A 12,449-nucleotide genomic window follows, 5' to 3' on the forward strand; every position below is an offset into this window, starting at 1 on the left:
TCCACCATATCCAATATCTCATCTGTTCTCTACAGCTGCTTTATGTGTTCTCTATTTATTCTAATCTTATTCTATATGGTAGAAAGTACTGCTTGTAGGACAGATTTTTTTAATTTCCTCTTGGCATTCAGTAACACCCTATTAAATGGTTGTGTTTACACTGCAGTTGTCAATGATCTTTTCCGGGTCCTCTGCTCATTAAGCAATAAATTCAACTTTCCTGGCTAGCAGTGTTTTGAACATTTCATGTGGCAATATGGAGCCAGTCCCACAGGGAATGGTTTCCTCTTACCAGACTGCTCCCTCCACGTGCTATACTCCCTGTTGGGTTTATCTAACTATGTCATCTCTAGGAAGGATACTTGAAGCAAGCTGTTGCCTCTTTCTTAGTTGCATGCAGGTTGCCAGGGAGCCTGGGGGACCCACCATCTGACATTCATAGCACTCGGCTTAAATAACAGAATATGCCTGAGAATCCCACTGAAGCGTGGGATGACAAGTTCCCTCTTTCTTTTTTGGAGAATTACTTCTTATCCGCAATTAAGGTAATAAAATATTTCTGTCAACCTGTTATTATGTTAGCATTCAGATTGCTATCATTCACTAAAGAATTATAAAAATAGAAATAGTTTTTCAAGAGCATCTCATAAGTGACTTTGACTCACATTTGACTCCATGATTACAAAATGTAAAAAGCCTTGTTGACCTGAGTCACAGTGATGGCACAGCAAAAGCAGTAATTACTTGGGCTTTCCTTTGCTGCTTCTGCATTCTGCTTCAACTTGGACACAGGTAGATCACACCCAGGAGTGAGAAAATAATTCACTGCACAATCTGGTGCTTAACCTGCCTTCTAAGGCTGAGAATGAGGGTGCTAATTAGTGCCAGCTGTAACAGTGCTTGGGAGATATGGACCATCCACCAGGAGTTGGACCATGATCACAGTTCATTTAAAAAAGGACACTGAACAGCCATCAGAATGGTAATGATTTTCAACCACTCTTGAACTGGGACAGATTCAGACTTAATTTAATAGAACAGACACTCTTAAGAGTACTGGGGGTTAATGCTAGGCAGAGAAAGACATCAGAGAGGTAATCTGCAAACAAATACAGGGACACAAAAATGGAACAAATCTATAATATTTTTTTAAAATGAAGAAAAAGATAAAAGAAAAAGCTTGACCCACAAAGAGAGAGTGAACTTGCAGTTATGCTGGTGTGTTGTGGATGGGCAGAAAACAATAGGGTATGTTATTTCTTGATATCCTGGAAGGGGAACTGAGATCACACAAATAACATAAAATCATACAAAGTGCTATGTTTTAATATGGTATGATGCAAACCCAGCAGCTCAAACAAGTGCTGAAGGATATGCATTAGTAATGGTTTATAGCACCAAGTTCCCTCCCTTATGCTTTTCTCTGTGTTTGACTGTGGTTTCCACCCCTGTATCACGCTGATACCTTTTGTTCTCTACCTCATTCTACCCTGTACATGCCAACTTAATTTTTTTCTTTCTTTTTTCATAGTCTTTTTCTCTGCACTATCGCCGACATTAACTTTCATACTCATGACCCACCTAAGGCCTCAAATATTTGTTGCTTCCTTCAGCTCTTTGTTCAAACCCTGGCTTTGGTACAACTCTCCTGCATGTCAAAGGGCTGTTTATGTAACTCAGTCTTCAAATGGTGTTCCCATTTTAGCCTCTGGTCATGTACAAGGGGCTATTTCAACATTCCTTGACTTTGACCCTCTCCTGGTCTTACCTCAGCATGACTCTGCCACTTTTCCACTCACAAAATGTAATTCTGCCTGTCATCATTTCCAGTGCCATCAGTATTGTTGTCCTCTCTTCTGCTTTCAACAAATGATAAGTGCATATCTGTTAGCTTGCTATAGGTAAAGTAAATTAGAAAGCATGAATTATGAACTACTCAAGAAATAGCAGCTGTTGAGCTTGTGTGCACAGCGAGGTTTGTTTGCTGCTGATCAATAAAAATCAGTCAGTAGCTATGCTACCAGAGAGACCATCTGTGGCTAGAGAGCCAGAAGCTTGCTGACCAGGATAGACACTGCTGGCTCAAAGGAGGACAGGGACAGGTTATATTCATATAACCACCCATAGAGGGACATATTTAACTATCAGCAAGTGCTAGTGAGCAATCTGTGTGCAAAACCACCTTACTGCCCTGCACTTCCTCTGGGAGGAAGGGGCTGAAAATCGACGGTGAAGTACTGGGATGTCCCTTTGCTATGTTAGTGTAATGATATGGCTAAAAAAATGGGGATTTTTACTAAAGAAATTTGGGAGAAAGTGACCAGGGAGGAATAGAGAGACAGAAATTTCTCTCTTCTCTTGAAGAAATAAAAGTAGGGATGGTTCCTCTCCTTCTTCTTGTGAACTTTGTGCTAATGTCTCCTAATCAAAAAAATTAATTTGTGTCCCCATTTCCTTTTCCAGTTGCTGCACCACTTTATATTTCACTCCTGTGTATGCTGTGTCCTGTCATCCCAGTTTTCTTCCCCAGGCCCATCACAGACTAGTCTCATTCAGCTGAAATTACACTTGTAAAATTTTAAATGCCTTCTTGTTAGCTGAATCTCATACTCAATACCCTGTGCTATCAATTTTCATCAGATGTCATTGCTATAATCAAGTATGCTCTTCTTAAAATTCCATCATCCACTGGCTTTTGAGGTGTCAACCTCAAGTTGGTTTTCCCTCTTCCATTTCTGAAAATTCCTCAAGTATTTTCTTTTACAGTTTCTTGTTAGCGATTCCCTATTAATAAGACTCTTTTTTTCTTTTCTTTTTCCTTCTATATTGTATCTCTGAATAACACATGCAAAAATGTACTGTTTCTTTTCAGATGATTCACAGACAGCGCTCTCCTTCAGATTTCTCTCCTGTTCTATAAACAGAAAATACTCAATTATTACACTGTATGTTTTTAAAAGCCAATGTGAGTAAAAAAATGTGTTCTAACTCTTTAACTATCCCAAATATTTCTTTTCTTGTTGCTGTGACATCATCCTGCTTGTCTCTGATATAATTCAATGTTGTTTTTCACTTGGCCCTCTTTCCATGTTCTGCTCTCTGGGGTATTACTAGGATGCTTTCCTGGAACATCTGAAAGGTGTGTAAGCTATAGTCTCTCTCATTTTTCCTCACTGTGAAAACCTTTTATAAGCAGTTTTCATTACATCCTCATTCCTAATTAATTCCAGCATCTTTAATCTCAATTAATAATATCTTTACTTCTGAGAGATATGGTTTTGCCCTTTTGTTTCTAACCTCTCACTTCTGTTGTAAAGGTACATTCTTGATTTCAATTTAACTGTGCCAAGGAAATTATATCAATTCAGTGATTTCCCTTTTTCTTTTAAATCACTTTCTCATTAAGGCCCTTCCCTATTCTCCCTGCTGGATTCATATTTGCTGGAGAGAAGTTAATTTCTGGCCTTAGCAGTTGATGCCAATCTTTGTATTGTCCTTGCTTGAATTTTTTGTGATTTTTTTCCAAAATACTTCTCTGTACATGGAGGAAAAAAACATAATCCTCATCAGTACAATTTCCTTTTCCTCCTCTAAAACTTCTCTCTAAAAAGAAACCACCTTCCTCTGCTGAGAAACCTACAAAAACCTTAGGAATAATTTGGCAGCCTGAGTGGGATACACCTGCTCAAATGTTAGTGCTTCTCACACAGAAGCTATGTCTGAGCTAGTCCCAACACACTTAGTAGTCAAGTCAGATGGGAATCATGGATTTATCTCATCCTAAAGTTCACATGTATCTCTCTACACTGATGGTAAAGAGAAGTAAGCAGATGGTTCCTGTGGAGACATCACAGATATACGAAAACCCATTAAGTATAGATAACTTACTATGCTAATTCTATTTATCCCCCTATTTTCTATTATTTCAATTCAGGTATTAGTATTACTTTTCCTTGGTTGTCAGCTCTAGAGTAAGAACTTGCTGTTTTTCCATCAAGGTTAAACCCATAATATCTCATGGGTTATTTTCATAGTTTTTCACAGTGATAATATACAAAGCAGCAAGAGAACTCAGATAGGTGACTAGACATATTCATCCTTCTTATGAAGCACTTGTAGAGCTGCTCAGTACTTTCAGATGTTAGACAAATGTTTTCATGGGATAAATATTAATGAAACAAATTATTACTTCAAAGCATTTTTTTTGGCTTGCCTATGTGGTAGGAAATTGTATCTGCTGATTTAATTCTAACAAATAAACAAGTTATGTCAGAAATTATTCAGGAAAGCTGCTGGATTACTCAAACTACAATACAGTCAATTTCACGAACCTGAGAAACCACATTCAGAAAAGAGCACTTTCCTATGTCTGAATGTAACACAGAGCCCATTTTTTTACTAGAGTCACAGAAAATTTCCTTAAAATTAAGAAAGAAGAGAGAGAGAAAAAAAAAAAAGTAAATAGGACATGGTAAAAGAAAGGTAAACAACTGGTCTTAAGCACAGTATAAGAAATAGCTTGGCAATTTGTTTGCTCTCATACAGCAATTACTGTGCTAAATTAAGTGTGTTAACCAAATGCCCTAAGTGGCTTATGCCATGTTGTAGTCAATTCAACATATGTGAGGTCTTCTCAATTGCACCAACATGTTATATTTGCACAAGTGCATTTTGTGTCATTCTCTATTGGAACCTGAGGGCTGGTTTTTTCCAACTATAAACAGAGATATGAGCAAAATAATTTTACCCACTAGCAGTGTATATATTCCCAGAAACATAGCATCCATCTGTCTTTCTTGTATTCTCACTGTGTCTGATATCAATTTGGGTAGATAAATAGTTATTTTGAAGTGTTTTTCCATAGTCCCAGATGTGTGAATTTTTAATTAGTTCCAATAATTGCCTTTTCTATATTGTTTCTATGAACCATGTAGTGTAGCATCTAATCCTTATAAATTACATCTGAAGTGAAAATTTCAAAATGAATCTATTATAGTGGGTTATATTTATTGCAAGCTGAATTGCAGCTTTCTTGGTACAGACAGAAATGCACCTGGGATAAAAAGCTAGTCATAGAGTGACTGTCACAGCTAATGTTAAAATATAAGATATATTAGGGCTGGAGACTTTTCATAATGTTTTGTCTTAGTATGTGCAGCAGCATGGTCAAACATTGCAAAGCATACTGATACGGGAACGACTTCCTCAAAGAAAAAATGGGTGTGTCCTCGAGAAAAATAATTCCATCTTTCCACTTTGACCTTTGGCCTTTCCTCTTTGGGTAGTGTTCAATCAAATACTGTTTCTCCCTCCTCTGCTCCAGGCACACTTGGGAGATGCAGACTGCTGAAAAACTGCTGAAGAAATATCTTCACTGCATGGAGAAACCCAGAGGTGCTTTGCAGGACATCATCTATACAGAGAATAATTTTAAAGTGTTCCCCATGCAAAGATGCTGAAGAAGAAAAGGTTAGTAGAAATGTGATGATTGTTTTAAAGGGTTCTAAAAAGTTTCATTTGAATAATGAATACCAAGCAAAGGGAAGAAGAGTATTAAGACCTATGTTATGTCCTGTAGACACTTATATAGTTGCACACAGAGAATTAAAAATTTGTCTGGATAAAAAAATTAATCCCTCTAGTGATTCTTTTCTCTCCTGTTTTTTTCCATTAGCTTTGTAAGGAGGGAAACTTACATCTTCCTTTTTTTAGTGACTTCTAATGATTTCCTTTTTCTGTGATGATCTACCTTCATCCATTTATTTTCCATTTTCAATCTTCCCATTCCACTGAAAGCATGCCTTAGAACAAGGAGTCATCAGATCCTTTGACAGTGCAGTGGAATATTGTTTGTTAGTTTGCACTGGCATTGCATCTTGCCTCTCTTTCTTTTCATATTAGCAAAAAAATATTATTATTTCAGAAGATCACAGAGAAAAGTTGAGGAAAATACATTAATGAAATACTTCAATGAAATGCCATTAAAATTAATGTTGAAAATACAATGGTTAATGGAACAATAATAAGGAACAAATAGCTCCAGGTTGGACCAATGCACCTAATCTGCATCTAAAATATTTACAGCGTCCCCTTAGCAATTGCCTAAATATTCCAATTAGTCAATAAAAATAGAAATATATTTTAACCACCTACATGCCTACCACTTAGACAGCTTGGGGAAACTGATATCTTACTGACATTTTTGGAAACAAAGCTGAAGATCATGATGCTAACTTTTTGTCTTCTAGATGCCTTTGATATTTTGTCTTTCTTTGATCCCTGTGACTTCAAAATTTATACCTCATTCAATAATTTAGAAATTTGTATAATGGGAAAAGTGAGTGTGTGGGTTATACAGATTCCTTGAGTGGCACAATTCCATTTTTTCTTGATGCTCATGTAGAGATTCGAGTTGATGTACTGCAGCTGCATGACTGAAAACTCTACTTACAGAGGAAAAAGTAATGCACACGGATTTTACCCTAAGCTAGTACTCTGCACAGAAAAATAGGAAGTGCTGCACAGGTTTACATGAGCTGACTTGTTCTCCTTTCCAAAGAAGTTCTGTTCCAAGTCTCAGTTAAATGAAATAAAAGCAGGAAAGTATTGAAGAGAGCATGAGACAGACCTTAAGGATTTAGAAATTGCCTGTGTTTTTTGAGAGCTCAGATTTTTAGCAGATACTTTTATGTAGTAATCAGTGCTTCCATTCTCTACAATAGATTGGGAAAGGAAGGATTGGCAAAAGAAACCCCAAACCAATCCAACAACAGAAACAAAACCCCCCCAAACTGAAAACTCCACCAAAATAAACAAAGAAACAACAAACTGACCAAAAAATCAGTTTTGGTGTTTTGGTTTTTTTTTTGTAAATGTATTTATTATTATAAAAACCACTGGTTCCATGAGGTCTCAAGGCATGATTTTAGTTTTATGCTTTATTTGATGGACCCTAGATAATTATTTTAACAAAACAATGTCCCTAACTGTGTACCACACCCTACTGGACTCAGTGTTTCTTGAATGTAACAGGAAATGTTCAGTCAATAAAGCCATGGAGGAACAGAGGTTTTGTCTATGGCCTTCTGGAAATGATAGTTTTTGCAATTGTAAATTTCAAAGCAAAAGATCTTCTGAAGTGTTTAACAATACAGAGATCAGGAAACTGATATCGTAGGTTTGTTAATGATGCACATGCACAAAACTAGACCAAAATGCAGGTTGCAAAAACAGATGTTAAGTCTGTTGGTGGGTTTTATGCAACAGAATATTGGATGTGAAATGGATTTACATGTGTTTTTAATCAATGAATCTGTATCAAATGATTCCAATGAATGCACATCATGTGGAAGATAGTGCTTTAGTGCTTCAGTGTTGTTTTCAGTAACAGAGAATGAGTGTTGTCTTCTGTCAGGCTACACTTTATCTGATCTCTGTAATAAATGGTTTAGTGGAAAAAGAGTGGCAGGGAAGTTCTTATACAGAGAATTATTTTGCAGAATCAATTTTATATTAGACTGAAATAGAAGTTACATTTATTACCAGAAGCTTTATGTGACTGAAAAAACTTGTCTTTATAAAATGGATTTTAGGTCTTTTAATCATGCTTGACTGGAAATTAGTCCATTTTTTATGAAACAGCCTTGAACACGTGGTAGATTTTTTTTTCCCCCAAATAGGAAGTTCCACTTCTTCTACGATTTTGAATGCTTACCAATTCATATTAGTTATTCACTGCTAGCTAAAAACTTGTGGAACAGGAAGTGATCACTGTTTTTACTGTGCCTATGTATATGAATGAATTCTCTAGATACTAATGCAATGGAAGTGACAGTTCAGTGAGCTAGTCATCCTCACCTCATTGAAATCTGTTTAAAACACTTTCAGATTGCATTAAGAGTGCAGACTCTATGCTGGATGTAGCACTGCTTTAGAAAATGGCATGTTGGAGACCACTCCTCACTTTGGAATACATCCCTCTGGAACAAATACTTACCTTGGTCTAATATTTTATTCTCTTTTCTGCATCTGTGTAGCAGTTTAGGAGTCTGGATGCTTGCACACAGGTCTAGAACAAGGGTGTCCAGCTTCTATTGAAGTTTCTTGACCATGATACAGAAATTATTACCAAAGGCAGAAGGAGCATTGTGCAAGACATGACATATTCAGAGATTTCAGCCAGATCACTTTTGGGTGTCAAGCCTGGTCAGGCTAGTCAGTTGCTAAATGGCCGGGCTTGCAATCTCCATGTCATTTTCTCTGATAATCTTTAAGCAAAATTCTATTACATTCCTTGTACAAATGAGTTATATTTGTTTTTTATGAAGATGTTATAACATGGAGTTTCAATTTCTATGTAATGAAGTTGTTCCGGAGGACAGATGACATGAAGACTTTTGAGCAAAACAAAAGGAAAGTTGATGGGGAGGTGAGAGAGGGAGAAAGGTATTACCTGGAAGGATTTCAGCTATTTTGTAGAACATGTGAAAAAATGCTCTCTTGAAAGATGCAAATCTATAAGTATGACTTAAAACTGGATAACTAAAGACTATAGCTGTTATGTTCTGCAAGACTTTAAAGATGGAAATTGTAGAGGTTTCTTATTTTACTCTAGGAGATGTCAGTTAATCACAATGTAATACATAATAAAGCTTCATTTTTTGTAAAATCATAAAATGGTTTGGGTTCAGAGGGACCTTAAAAATCATCTAATTGCAACCCTTCTGCCATGGGCAAGGACACCTTCTAGTAGACCAGATTGCTAAATTTTTGTCTTAATTTGCATGAAAGGTAGGGAGAGTTGCTTAGGAAAAATCAACTATCTACTACAGAGCCTTTAGACACCATTATATCAGTTTGGATTCCACAAGGAAAAGATCTTCAAAGTTGCAAACCTTTAGCCACCTGAAGTACACTGCAATTAGAGGCAAAAATAAAGAGTGTGGTTTGATCTATGTACATGATTTTTCCAACATCCCCAAATTAGGGCCATGTTCAGCTTGGGCTAAATACTGCACAGAACCACAGAAACAGTGGACTAAGAAAAAAATAATAGCAAGTATCTGGCAATCCTTTCTCACAATTTTCTATTCTATCAACAGTGGCTTCTAGGAGGGACTATTTTGAATAAATTTTCTTTTATGTAAAAATCTAATATTCTGGAACAGGACTGGATGTTTCTACAATTTCTGTGTTTGTACAAGGGCACAAAGCACGACCAGTGCTGCTGTTCCTATTGATGAACTGTCTAGTCTTGGCTGGACTGTCTCCTGACAGTGATCTCTGTCACTAAGCCATGGCTGGGGGTTTCCTAAAGGAGTTGCCAGCTAGGCATGGATCAAGCTAATTCCAGGATGTGCCAGCACTTAAAATGATGCATGATGTCTTTGGCCCTGTTTCATTTACTGCTGGAGATGTAGCAGAGTCTGAAGCATTGCCCTGGTCTAAGTGCACTCCAATGCTATGTGGGAGAGACACACTCTGTGGTGTTTGCAGTCCAATCTTATCTTCTTCCCTGTCCTCCCTTCAGGAAATCTGTGATGGAAAAGTACTGATGGTAGATTTGGGAAGGACTTCTATTTCTGCCAGTGAAACCCTGGGTATTCCAGCACAGCCAAATAAGAATATTTAGACAAATGAACACAAATTTTAATGTTCTGCTGTTGTTTGTGTTGCACATGTTGAGCTATATATGCAGTTCTCAGCTCTGAGGGCTGGAGTCGTGCTCCCTTTGCATTGTGATTTCATACCAGGTGAGACCTGTGAGCACACCGTATTCCCCTGCTATCCACACTTGGAGTCTAGGAAGCATGAAATCTGATATAACCTGGTCTATGTGGTTATGAGGACTGAAGGAAACACCATGGGATCCCTGTAGTAACGACAGAAACTTACAAGCATGGCATCCAGGGATAATTATCTTCCAGTTACTCTGTGCTAGTGGTAATGCATTACTTTGCTATTATTAATGAAAAGTGCCAGATTAAATGTTGAGAAGAAATGGGTGTTGTCAGTGCACCAAAATTTTAGCCCTCAGATTTTTTCTAAATGGTTCCAAATGCTACCACAGGCAATCCATGCACTTGCTTAAAAATACTTCAATAGTTCAAAAATACTGATCATCCTGCTGTGTCTTTGTCAACAGCAACTGAAATGATGGACTAAAATCATGCCAAAATACCATTTAATTCAATCAAAACCATGTTCTAAGTATGCAAGCCCTAATCAAGGTTAACACAGTTTGAGACTGTTGCAGGCAGTGTAGTAGTACATATTAATAATTTGTTTCCATGATTTGTATAGACTATTATGCTAGAAAAATGGGAATGTAATTTCAAATTATGTGAGCTCTCCTTTGGAAAAGTTCTTCATCAGTATCCATCCTCTTTCTTTATTAGCATAATTTTATCATTACTAGGATTTTATTCATCGTTCCCTATCATGTATAATTTTTTGTCTACATATTTTTTTCTTATAATGATAATGTAGGATATCTAATAAGGAGTCTCAGGTGCAAAAGCAGAAAAATTCACACTGAAAAAATCACAAGAGGCCATAAAGTTGATTTAGAAGCACATTCTTGACTGAGTTAATACTTTTTGCACTTTGATATAATTCTGTGGAAGGATCTAGAAATCACTAGATAATTCTTCTGAAATATTATGTTTTCCCCTTTTGATGTTTTGCCAGAAGTCTGAGGGAGGTGAGCCTTCCCCTCTCCTTGCCCTGGTGAAACAAAGCTGAAGTGCTGGGTTCATCACTGGGCTCCCCAGCAAGGATATGGAAATATTGGACTGAGTCCAGTAAAGGGCATGAACAGGATGAACGAGTTGGAGCATCTGATGTATGAAGAGAGACTAAGATAGCTGGAGCCAGCCACTTCTCAGTGGTATGCAGTTAAATGATGAGAAGCTGTAGGCACAAACCAGAATAAAGAAAATTCAATTTAAACATGAGAAAAACTCTTTTACTATAATGGTTCCTGAGCAGTGAAACAGATGACCCAAAGAATTTGCAGGGTCTCTCTCCTTGGAGTTATTCAAAATTAACTGGACATGGTGCTGGGCAGCCTGCTCTTCTTGATTCTCCTTGATCAGACTAGTCTATATCCAAAGAGTTCTTCTGACCTCATCTACTCTGTGATTCTGTAAAATTGATTTGAGTGAGAATTCCAACCGTCAAGGATCTCTTTCTTGTTGTGATACTGATATTTTCACCCTGAAAAAAAGTGCCACACTTGAAGCTCTCATATCTTTTCAATAATCCTACTAAATGGACTGATGTTGCCAGTTTATGATCTGCCTTTTTGGGACACAGCACATGTATACACAGAAGATGCGAGCAAATCGGTCGTGTGATTCACTGGCACTGAGGCAAACTGGAATGAATTGATTGGTGCTCACACTGTTCAATTCTCCTACCTTCCAAACAGGATGGCCCCATCCCAGCTGCCTACTGGAGTGCTTGGCCCATTCCTGCTCCTACACCATACCCAGGCATTCTCTTGGATGGGACTAGTAATGTACTGGGATCGTTTCAGCTCTGTAGCAGTGTAAGTTATCAGTTGCCAGCCTTTGGAAAGCACTGCATAATTTCTAAGTGTAGAGCCCATTCAGACCTGTGGTCTGTTTTTTAAACATTGTTGTATTAATTGAGAAATAAAGGATAAAACTGTAATGTTTTAGTAAAGGAAGCTCAGAAAATAGAAGCAAAAAATGCAGTTCCTATCCTCATTTCCCTGCTATAAACCAACAGTTTCACTGTTCACTGGATCATTCCTCAGGTTTGTGTGCAAGTCTTCCTGGAGGCTTTTTGAAGATTAGGATCCTTTTCCTGCATGGGTTTTCTCCAGAGTCAAAGAGATTTATCTCTGAACCAGGATAACTCATTGTGAATTTGGCTGGTGTCTCAGTGAACCCAAACTCTCTCCTGACTCCCACTAGGAATGACTGAATTCCCATCTCTTCCTGTCCTCTGCTCAGAAACTTCCCGTGTGGGCCCATTCTAAATATTCCTGCTGGTGTCTTGGCTTCTTTGTTCTGCCTCTGGTAATTCTGCACTTTCTGAGGTCTTTTTTATTCCCTTGCAAATTAACTGACTTTCTGATTTCAGCTTTCTCCCTTGCATGCTAACCTTTGGATGAATATAGCCATTAATTACCTTATATTGTACCTACCCATCATTCTGGTGGGGATTTTCTGGAGCACCAATTTTCAATCAATGGAAAACACAACTGTTCTAAAAAGAATCAAAAGATGTCTTAGCCATTTCTAAAAAAAAAGGAAAAGTGTATTATTTTATGCGGTGCTAATGTGACAGGTCTTATTTGCAAATAAAAATGAGTTAAACTAAAATAAATGTCTATTCACTTTTTAAAATCTTTATTTTTTTTGTATGGATAAAATCATATTTGTTCCCTTCCCAAACTTAAATACACTATTACTTTGTGA

The 12,449-nt window shown here is 37.3% G+C and overlaps 1 long non-coding RNA gene across 2 annotated transcripts in view; it reads left to right on the forward strand.

Moving 5' to 3' along the window:
* LOC111925931 (uncharacterized) overlaps positions 1 to 12,449 on the forward strand; it is an 88,850-nt gene that overhangs the window by 41,330 nt on the left and 35,071 nt on the right. For both annotated transcript variants that reach the window (XR_015282780.1, XR_002862580.2), the window contains exon 3: positions 5,324 to 5,469. This is a non-coding gene — a long non-coding RNA (uncharacterized LOC111925931). The remainder of the gene's footprint in view (positions 1 to 5,323; positions 5,470 to 12,449) is intronic.

Source organism: Cyanistes caeruleus, chromosome 2 (assembly GCF_971803275.1).
Source record: "Cyanistes caeruleus chromosome 2, bCyaCae1.hap1.1, whole genome shotgun sequence".
NCBI lineage: Eukaryota > Metazoa > Chordata > Aves > Passeriformes > Paridae > Cyanistes > Cyanistes caeruleus.